The sequence below is a fragment of the Anabrus simplex genome, chromosome 3 (assembly GCF_040414725.1).
Source record: "Anabrus simplex isolate iqAnaSimp1 chromosome 3, ASM4041472v1, whole genome shotgun sequence".
Taxonomy (NCBI): Eukaryota; Metazoa; Arthropoda; class Insecta; order Orthoptera; family Tettigoniidae; genus Anabrus; species Anabrus simplex.
The window spans coordinates 141942993-141952536 of record NC_090267.1 but is presented as its reverse complement, the minus strand read 5'-3'; the positions used below and the strand labels follow the sequence as shown (position 1 = coordinate 141952536).

Sequence of the window (9544 nt, the reverse complement as noted above, 5' to 3'; positions counted from 1 at the left end):
GATGTATGCAAGTGATCCACGGATTTCAATAATAATAATAATAATAATAATAATAATAATAATAATAATAATAATAATAATAATAATAATAATAATTCACAACACTATACTTCCACACACTTGGTTTTTCTTTCTTGTTATGAATACACCCATGAACTGTGTACGATAATTTAAAAAGTTTGGAAGAGTGAGAATCAATGAATGGTAAATTGGTTTACGTCACTTTTGCACCGAAGTTCGTGTATATGATCATGGTTTGAACATAATGTGGCTGTCATGGCCAGTATTTTCTCGTACAGTACAACACAGAACTCAAGTGATTTCATTGCCACAATAATTTTTCCGTATTATACAATAATACTCTCCGTAAATAAAATATTTTCCACTCACGTGTTATGCAGATTCCACTTTACTCAAATTTCACAACGCAAAAAGGACGTTTCCACTTAGCTTTCGTCTTGAAGAGGTTTTACTGTATAGTGCAAAATATAGCTGTCCATACCAAATCCCTGGTCTAATTATGTGCCTTGAATTGCTCTTTCTTGCCATTCAACTTTCCCTTCTGCTACAAAAAATTCCATGAAAGAATCCCGAACCTGGAATCCTTCTGCCTGGGCGAATCCTCCATTTCTACTTAGAGGTGTCATGTTCCTTACAGCTGTTTCACTGTTTTCTGTCAGAAGTGATTGACAATCTTCCCTAATTAAATTGTGGAGGCAGCATGCAGCTAATACTAACTTGTCACAGATTTCAGGTTTAAATCCGATTGGGGAGTAAAACAATCTGAAAACTTGACATAGTAAACCGAAAGCATTCTCAGAAACACGCCTGGCTCTGCATAGCCGGTAATTGAAAATTGCCTTTTCAAAATTCTCCTTTGCCTGGGACCTATTAAATGGTTTCAGAATGTTCTTGTGAAGCCTGAATGCTTCATCCCCAACAATTACATGTGGCAGAACCCTATCAGAACCTGGCAAATTGACTTCTGGTGGAAAGTCGAAATTGTTCGAATACAATTTTTGGCCCATATTCGACTTGGCAAATATTCCACTATCACCTTCTTTTCCATATGATCCGACGTCAACTGCAACGATCTTGTAATTCGCGTCCACGATTGCCAAAAGAACAATGGAGAAAATAATTGAAGAACAGAGACCCGCTCTTCGAAGGGCATACAATCCGGATATTTTTCCCGTCAATTGCTCCGACACAATTAGGAAATTGCCATCTTACCCAAAATTCAGTGGCCTTCGACTTCCAAATACTTTCTGTTGGTGGCGGCATCAAGACGTTGAGCAGTCTTGTACAAATAGCAGAAACAACCTCTTTAACTATTAAACTTATGTAACTATGAGAAATTCTAAAAGCATACTTCAGGGAATGGAAGGCTTCTCCTGTTGCTAAGTACCTGCAAAAAGAGGATAACATTACAGTATAGGTGATTTATTTATTAATAATAATAATAATAATTATTATTATTAATAATAATAATAATTCAAATACAATTTATGTAACTGCAAAATAGAATTGAATAAGTAATACAAGTAAAGGCTCATAAATAAGAATCACACATGATATGAAATGAAAATTACGGAAAATTAGTATTAAGCACGCAAAGAGGTTACCGGTATGCAGTACTATTTATTGCTTTATAGGTGAATTCTGCAAGAAGAGGTCACGATCCATTCGAGATACCTGGAAAAGGCAGAACAAGGAGGAGAAGCTTGGGACGGGATCGGGGGCACAGGCAAAGCAGAAGTGGCATTTGGCTCCATTTCTCGATTTCTTAAAATCTGTGGAGTCAGAAAGAACGGCTGTTGGAAGCATTGAGGCTGCAGATTCCCAAGATATGGAAGAAATGGCAAGGCCATTCCAAGAAGACGTGCAATCTGCGCCAAAAGAAGATCCGTCTCTTGAAACACCGAGCAGCGGCAAAAACAAAAGAAAACGGCCAAGAAGTGAGAGGAGTAGTTTTGAGGACTTTTTCGACCAGTCGCGTAAAGAAAGGCTGCAGTTACTGGAGTCTATTAACAGTGTGCAAAAAAGATGACGAAATAGACCTCTTTCATAAAAGTTTGGCTTTGTCAGTAAAAAAACTGCCAGACTATTTACAGTCTGAAGCCAAGTTGCGCCATCTTCAAGTGGTGATGGAGCTGGAGACTAAAGCTAGGGCACCTACCAATAATGGTGTTCAACGAGTCAATAATAAGTATTTTTGTTCACTTTTAATATGCTAATTTCATTATTTACCATATAATTCCAACTCCTGTCAAAGCAATGAAATATAAATATAAAATAAGTCATCACCAGACATAATTAATTCACAAATTATTGTCATATAACTGTATAAATTAACCACTCTTTGAGATGTAAAGTCGATTTTATGTTTTTATGAACATGTCTAATATTGAATATTCTATAAATAAAAGCAGATAATATTGGATTAATTGCGTGTGGTGGTGACTTTTAAATAATGTAATCTCTTATTAAAATTTCTTACCTCAGGGTCACAGCAAGTTTCTCTTCGGGTGAAATTACTCTTCTCACTCTTCTAGACGGAAGTTTCTCTATGTCACTTTTAATTGCAGACAATACAAATTGAAACTGATATCTCGTTAAACGAAAAAAATGACGCTTGGAAATTAAATTGGAATGATATCCTTCCTCGTTTCTCCTTAAATACATATTATCTACCTTCTTCCTTCTCTTTCTTTCTATTTCCATCATGATACTGTCTTCCATTTCCTGTCTTTTAAAATGTACAACCAAGCTTGTGTCACAACACTCGCCATTGCACGAGTAGACTGGCCCTTCTGAGCCGCGCGCACCAACTGCATGATGGAAACTGCCAAGGCAGGCAAGCGATGGCTGCACATAGGAAACCGCACCTTATATTTGTATATTTTCTCTGACACTTTCTAGTCAGATGTTACTGTTGCCACTGAATTTGTTTATGCACCAGTTGGTCGTCTTAAGTTTAATAAAACCTTATAAAAGGTGATTACATGTTCTTTCACATCAACTACCGACGGAGGCAAAGCAGTTACGGAGCTCCGGAGGTTAACCGGAAGACCGCCTCCTATTCGCAGCAGTAACTCCGAATGTAAGGACGTAGTGGACTGTAATTCCAAACTTACATCCATGAATGTAGGCGCCTTATAAAAATCGTTACCTACATACACAAAAATTGATTTATATCACCGATATTCCATACAATACCCCTTAACAAAGAAAGTATAGTCATTCAGAATAATTAATGCATCCTCTCATTGGTTATCAAGAAAATGAGATTATATCTACATATAATACATATACCTGTAGGTATAAACCCTGTAGATACAACAAACAATATATCTAAATAGGTTCAGTTGTTTCTCAGAAACGTGCAGGCCCTACCTGTGCAGAACTTACACAGTACACTCCGTTCATTATTATTATCATTATTAGAGAAATTTTCCCATTATGTTGGCGCTAGAATACAGTAGTTTCAAGTTAAATTTGAATTCGCTTTTAATTTCTGGACATATGTAAAAAACGCGAAAGACGTGCAGAAATATGGGATGATTATTTACAAGCGGACGGAGTTCAAGCGGTTCAAGTCTGTAAGCGCTGCGCTGTAAAACATGGCACAAATACCCTATAAGATCCGGCGCCGCGGTGTAGGTGGTAACGCTTCCGTCTGTCACCCGGTGGCTCTGGGTTCGATTACCGGCCGTGTCAGGCTTTTGTATTGTGCATTATTAATATCCCTGGCCTGGGGACTGGGTATTTGTGTCATCCTTAACGTTCCTTTCCTCACATTCAACACCTTACACTTCCGCCATTTACATAATACACGCAGGTTTCCTCACATATGGTGCAAGTAGGGGCAAAGAATCTTTATAGGTCGACAACCCGAAGAAATAGCATTTTAAAAAAGGTTAAAGGAGAAGCGTAGTTTCGCGCAATAATAGCGACAAGTTATAAATTCCTGTGAAAATGCTCGTTCATTCCTCCCGTATGAAGTTCACACTACGCACTTGTCATTCAATGTTTGTACCGTACGTAAGAATGCTATCTGTAATATCGTCCAATAATAAAGGTGTTAACTGAGGGACCTAGTTTCTCACGATAATAGTGACAAGTTATAAGTTCCTGAGAAAAACCTCGATCATTTCTCCCGTACCAAGTTCACGCTATGCGCTTGTAATTCAATCGGAGGTTCTGTTACATAATTATTAAGTTTGTACGTAAGAAGGCTATCTGTAATATCGCCAAATAACTAAAGTATTAACGGAATGGCGTAGTTTCTCACATTAATAGCGACAAGTTCTAAATTCCTGTACAAATGCTCGTTCATTTCTCCCGCACCAAGTTTAAACTACGCGCTTGTAATTTAATCGGAGGTTCTCCGGAGGCACCGATTGAATGCGCCCGGAGCCTCCGCTCCGTAAACAACCGCTCCGTTAACAGCGCTAATAGAGACAATACGCGACATTTCCGGATTTAGCCTTGTTAAAATGGGAGACAAGTCGCAAGTGGCGCTCCTAGTAGCTTGACCTGAAAATTCGCGCTAAATTAAAATATCAATGGAAACGTATATACGGAAATGGATAAATAAAATACGTCTAGACAGAAAGTGTTACTAAGATATTAACTTCAGAGTTGCTAAAGCAATTCTGGATAAATGAATGAAGAATTATGTATTTAACAGGTTATTATTCAAAGACTGAAATTAGACATATAATCTAGATGTGAAATGGACTGCGGTGAAAGGGTTTGATCCTTCATTTATGCATTTCTTTTTTAGCTTTAGAATTCCTGCTGAACGTTCATGCCTAGATTTTTCTCATTTAAAAGCATTGTATCATCATATTGAAACAGTTGTCAACAAATATATCGGCACATTCCGTACAAACACGATTCAATGAATTTATATTTAAGAGCTGGACAATTTTCCTTTTAATTTGAAGCCAACTAATAGAAAGAAAATCTATAAATTTAGCCTCAAAAACATTCAAACGTTCCCTATAAGCAATTCTTGCCATAATACTATTACATTAGGGTAAAGCAAATTTGCATCATATTGTTTCAACAAAATATGTACATTAATTAAATCACCCATATTTTCATGAGTGCTTGACAACACATTATGGCATTCTAAATGGAGTAACTTGGAACACAACCAGCCACACTCATATGCATATGTATTTTCCTGAATTAAATCAAATCCACAAATCACACCTACAACAACACATCGGCATTGAAGGTTAACTGCTGCACTATACAATAAAATATGCATATTATATTTTAAGCCAGTTAAAATATGGATCGAGCAGGTCAGAAGATTATGAAGTACTATAAAAATCTCTTTGTCACTGGAAGAATATATATGCAAACACAATATTACTTACATTTTCTTGTCACGAGGTAAACAGAAGAACGACCGCGCATTCTTCTCTACTTCGTAGTTACTGCAGCCAAACACAGCACATACCTTTCCCCTCATTTTGAGATGAGATATCAGGGAATGACACACGCTACTATTTAATTATGTCAAATCACTGAAAATGATAAATAACACCAAAAACTTTGCACACAAATACACGTGCTTTAGATATATATTAACCAGATATTGTAATAGGAATTGAATCACGGCTGAGAAATGATATAATGGATGCAGAAATTTTCTCACGGCACTGGAGTGTGTATCGCAGTGATAGGATACGAATGCTGGGAGGAGGAGTATTCATTCTGGTGAAAGAAGAATTTGTAAGCTACGAAAAAGTTAAAGATGAGACACATGAAATTCTAAAGATTTCTAAAGATAATAGGCAACTTGATATATTTGGAGTGTACAGACCGGGAAAGGGTAGCACTGACACGGATTCGGAATTATTTGATAGGGTAGTCGGCTATGTGGGCAACGACATGGAAAGAAATGTGATTATAGCAGGAGATCTGAATTTTCCAGATGTCAATTGGGAAGGAAATGCGAACGACAGGAAGCATGACCAACAAATGGCAAATACGTTAATATGGGAAGGACAGCTGATTCAGAAAGTGATGGAACCAACCAGAGGGAAAAATATCCTGGATGTGGTGCTGATAAAACCAGATGAGTTCTATTGGGAAGCTGAAGTAATAGATGGTATTAGTGATCGTGAAGCTGTTTGTGTCGTAGTTAAAAATAAATGTGATAGAAAGGAAGGTCTTAAAAGTAGGACTATTACGCAGTACCATATGGCTGATAATGCAGGCATGAGGCAGTTTCTAAAAAGTAACTATGATCAGTGGAAAACGGTAAATAAAAATGTAAACAGACTCTGGGATGGGTTTAAAGAAATTGTTGAGGAATGCGAAAACAGTTTTTACCTTTAAGGGTGGTAAGGAATGGTAAAGGCCCACCTTATTATAATAGAGAAATAAAGAGACTAATAAGGAGGTGCAGACTGGAAAGAAATAGAGTTAGAAATGGCTGTGGAAGTAAGGAGAAATTGAAGGAACTTACTAGAAAATTGAATCTAGCAAAGAAGGCAGCTAAGGATAACATGATGGCAAGCATAATTGGCAGTCATACAAATTTTTGTGAAAAATGGAAGGGTATGTATAGGTATTTAAGGCAGAAACAGGTTCCAAGAAGGACATTCCAGGAATAATTAATGAACAAGGAGGGTGTGTATGTGAGGATCTTCAAAAGGCAGAAGTATTCAGTCAGCAGTATGTAAAGATTGTTGGTTACAAGGATAATCTCGAGATAGAGGAGGAGACTAAGGCCAAATAAGTATTAAAATTTACATATGATAACAATGACATTTACAATAAGATACAAAAGTTGAAAACTAGAAAAGCGGCTGGAATTGATCAGATTTCTGGGGATATCTAAAGACATTGGGTTGGGATATAGTACCATATCTGAAGTATTTATTTGATTATTGTTTGGTCAGAGGAGCTATACCAGATGAATGGAGAGTTGCTATAGTAAGCCCTGTGTATAAAGGAAAGAGTGATGGACATAAAGCTGAAAATTACAGGCCAGTAAGTTTGACGTGCATTGTATGTAAGCTTTGGGAAGGCATTCTTTCTGATTATATTAGACATGTTTGTGAAATTAATAACTGGTTCGATTGAACGCAGTTTGGTTTTAGGAAAGGTTATTCCACAGAAGCTCAACTTGTAGGATTCCAGCAAGATATAGCAGATATCCTGGATTCTGGAGGTCAAATGGACTGTATCGTGATTGACTTGTCTAAAGCATTTGATAAGGTGGATCATGGGAGACTACTGGCAAAAATGAGTGCAATTGGACTAGACAAAAGAGTGACTAAATGGGTTGCTATATTTCTAGGAAATAGATCTCAGAGAATTAGAGTAGGTGAAGCTTTATCTGACCCTGTAATAATTAAGAGGGGAATTCCTCAAGGCAGTATTATCGGACCTTTATATTTTCTTATATATATAAATGATATGAGTAAAGGAGTGCAATCGGAGGTAAGGCTTTTTTTGCGGATGATGTTATTCTCTATAGAGTAATAAGTTACAAGGTTGTGAGCAATTGCAGCGTGACGTCGAAAATGTTGTGAGATGGACAGCAGGCAATGGTATGTTGATAAACGGGGTTAAGAGTCAGGTTGTGAGTTTGACAAATAGGAAAAGTCCTCTCAGTTTTAATTACTGCGTTGATGGGGTGAAAGTTCCTTTTGGGGATCATTGTATGTATCTAGGTGTTAATATAAGGAAAGATCTTCATTGGGGTAATCACGTAAATGGGATTGTAAATAAAGGGTACAGATCTCTGCACATGGTTATGAGGATGTTTAGGGATCGTAGTACCGGTAAGGATGTAAAGGAGAGGGCATATAAGTCTCTGGTAAGACCTCAACTAGAGTATGGTTGCAGTGTATGGGACCCTCACCAGGATTACCTGATTCAAGAACTGGAAACAATCCAAAGAAAAGCAGCTCGATTTGTTCTGGGTGATTTCCGACAAAAGAGTAGCGCTACAAAAATGTTGCAAAGTTTGGGTTGGGAGGAATTGAGAGAAAGAAGAAGAGCTGCTTGACTAAGTGGTATGTTTGCAAGTAATCAGCTTCATATTCCGTATCAAATTCTAATCACAGAGAGTTAAAAACAGCTTAAAAACTATATCTATTCATTGGAATAATTGTTAAAAGTTCCACTTTGTTACATTATAAATGTCTGTTTGTCTTCCGGTTAAAAGGTTTTAAAATTGACTGGCTTCATGTCACTGTTCAAATTGTTGAATGTTTTTTCTTTCACTCCTTCCAGGTAGGCTGTTATTTATTATGAGCTTGCTTAATGTGCCCTAAATTGAGTCTAATGCGGAACTTTGAAGCTGATTGCTGGTCAATTTTTAGGAAGGGAGCTTCGTCTCAATTTCTTACTGTTGTTAGACTACAGTTCTACTGTGACCCTGGATGGGGAACGTTCATCAAACGTGTACTGTTTACAAATAATAATTTGCTAAAAATCAAATAAAAAGTATCAAAAAGGTGGAAGATTTTCAATTATTGTAACTCTCTGTAAGTGGTATGTTCCGAGCTGTCAGCGGAGAGATGGCATAGAATGGCATTAGTAGACGAATAAGTTTGAGTGGCATTTATAAATGTAGGAAAGACCACAATATGAAGATGAAGTTGGAATTCAAGAGGACAAATTGGGGCAAATATTCATTTATAGGAAGGGGAGTTAGGGATTGGAATAACTTACCAAGGGAGACGTTCAATAAATTTCCAATTTCTTTGAAATCATTTAGGAAAAGACTAGGAAAACAACAGATAGGGAATCTGCCACCTGGGCAACTGCCCTAAATGCAGATCAGTATTGATTGAGTGATTGATTTATGACAGAATCAGTAGTTCTCAGGTCAATCTGCTAGAGGGAGCTCTAATAACTGTCCCTCGATATCTTGCTGAGGGTCGCATATTGTCTCTACTGTATTTGGTGCAATCAATTGCTTCAAAAAAGAAACTGAAATATTTTGACGATTCATGCAGCAGTAACTTTAGTGAAGAAAAGATTCCAAACATTAATTCTGGGTCTGTGATAATTGAACTGAGTGTTGTGTGCAGTTTACTAAATAAATGTTTAAAGTGTAAATATTGTGACAGTGTAAGTAGTATTGAACTGCTTGAAGATGTAAATAGTAGAAAGGGTTTAGCCTCAAAACTTATCATTATGTGCAGTGTCTGTGATCATGAGGAATCTGTATATACTTCAGTGGTAAATAACAAGAGGCTGTATAATGCGAACACAAGACTAGCCTATGGTATGCGGTGTATAGGCAAAGGGTATAAAGCAATACAAACTTTCTGTGCAATTATGGATCTTCCTCCACTTCCTCGATTTGATCGCTACAATAAAGTGTTACTAGGATGCCTTGAAGATGTAAGTAGCATGTCCTTAAAAACTGCTGTAAAAGAATCAGTGGAGAAACATGATGGAAATTGTGATATAGCAGCTGCATTTGATGGAAGTTGGCAGAAAAGGGGCCATACTTCTCTCATTGGGGTTGTAACTGCTACCTCCCTTGAAAGTGGAAAGG

General features: G+C 37.2%; 1 pseudogene; it reads right to left on the bottom strand.

The window, feature by feature from the left end:
• Positions 1–518: 518 nt before the first annotated feature.
• LOC136866700 (uncharacterized) lies at positions 519–2742 on the bottom strand (annotated as a pseudogene).
• Between the last annotated feature and the right edge of the window lie 6802 nt (positions 2743–9544).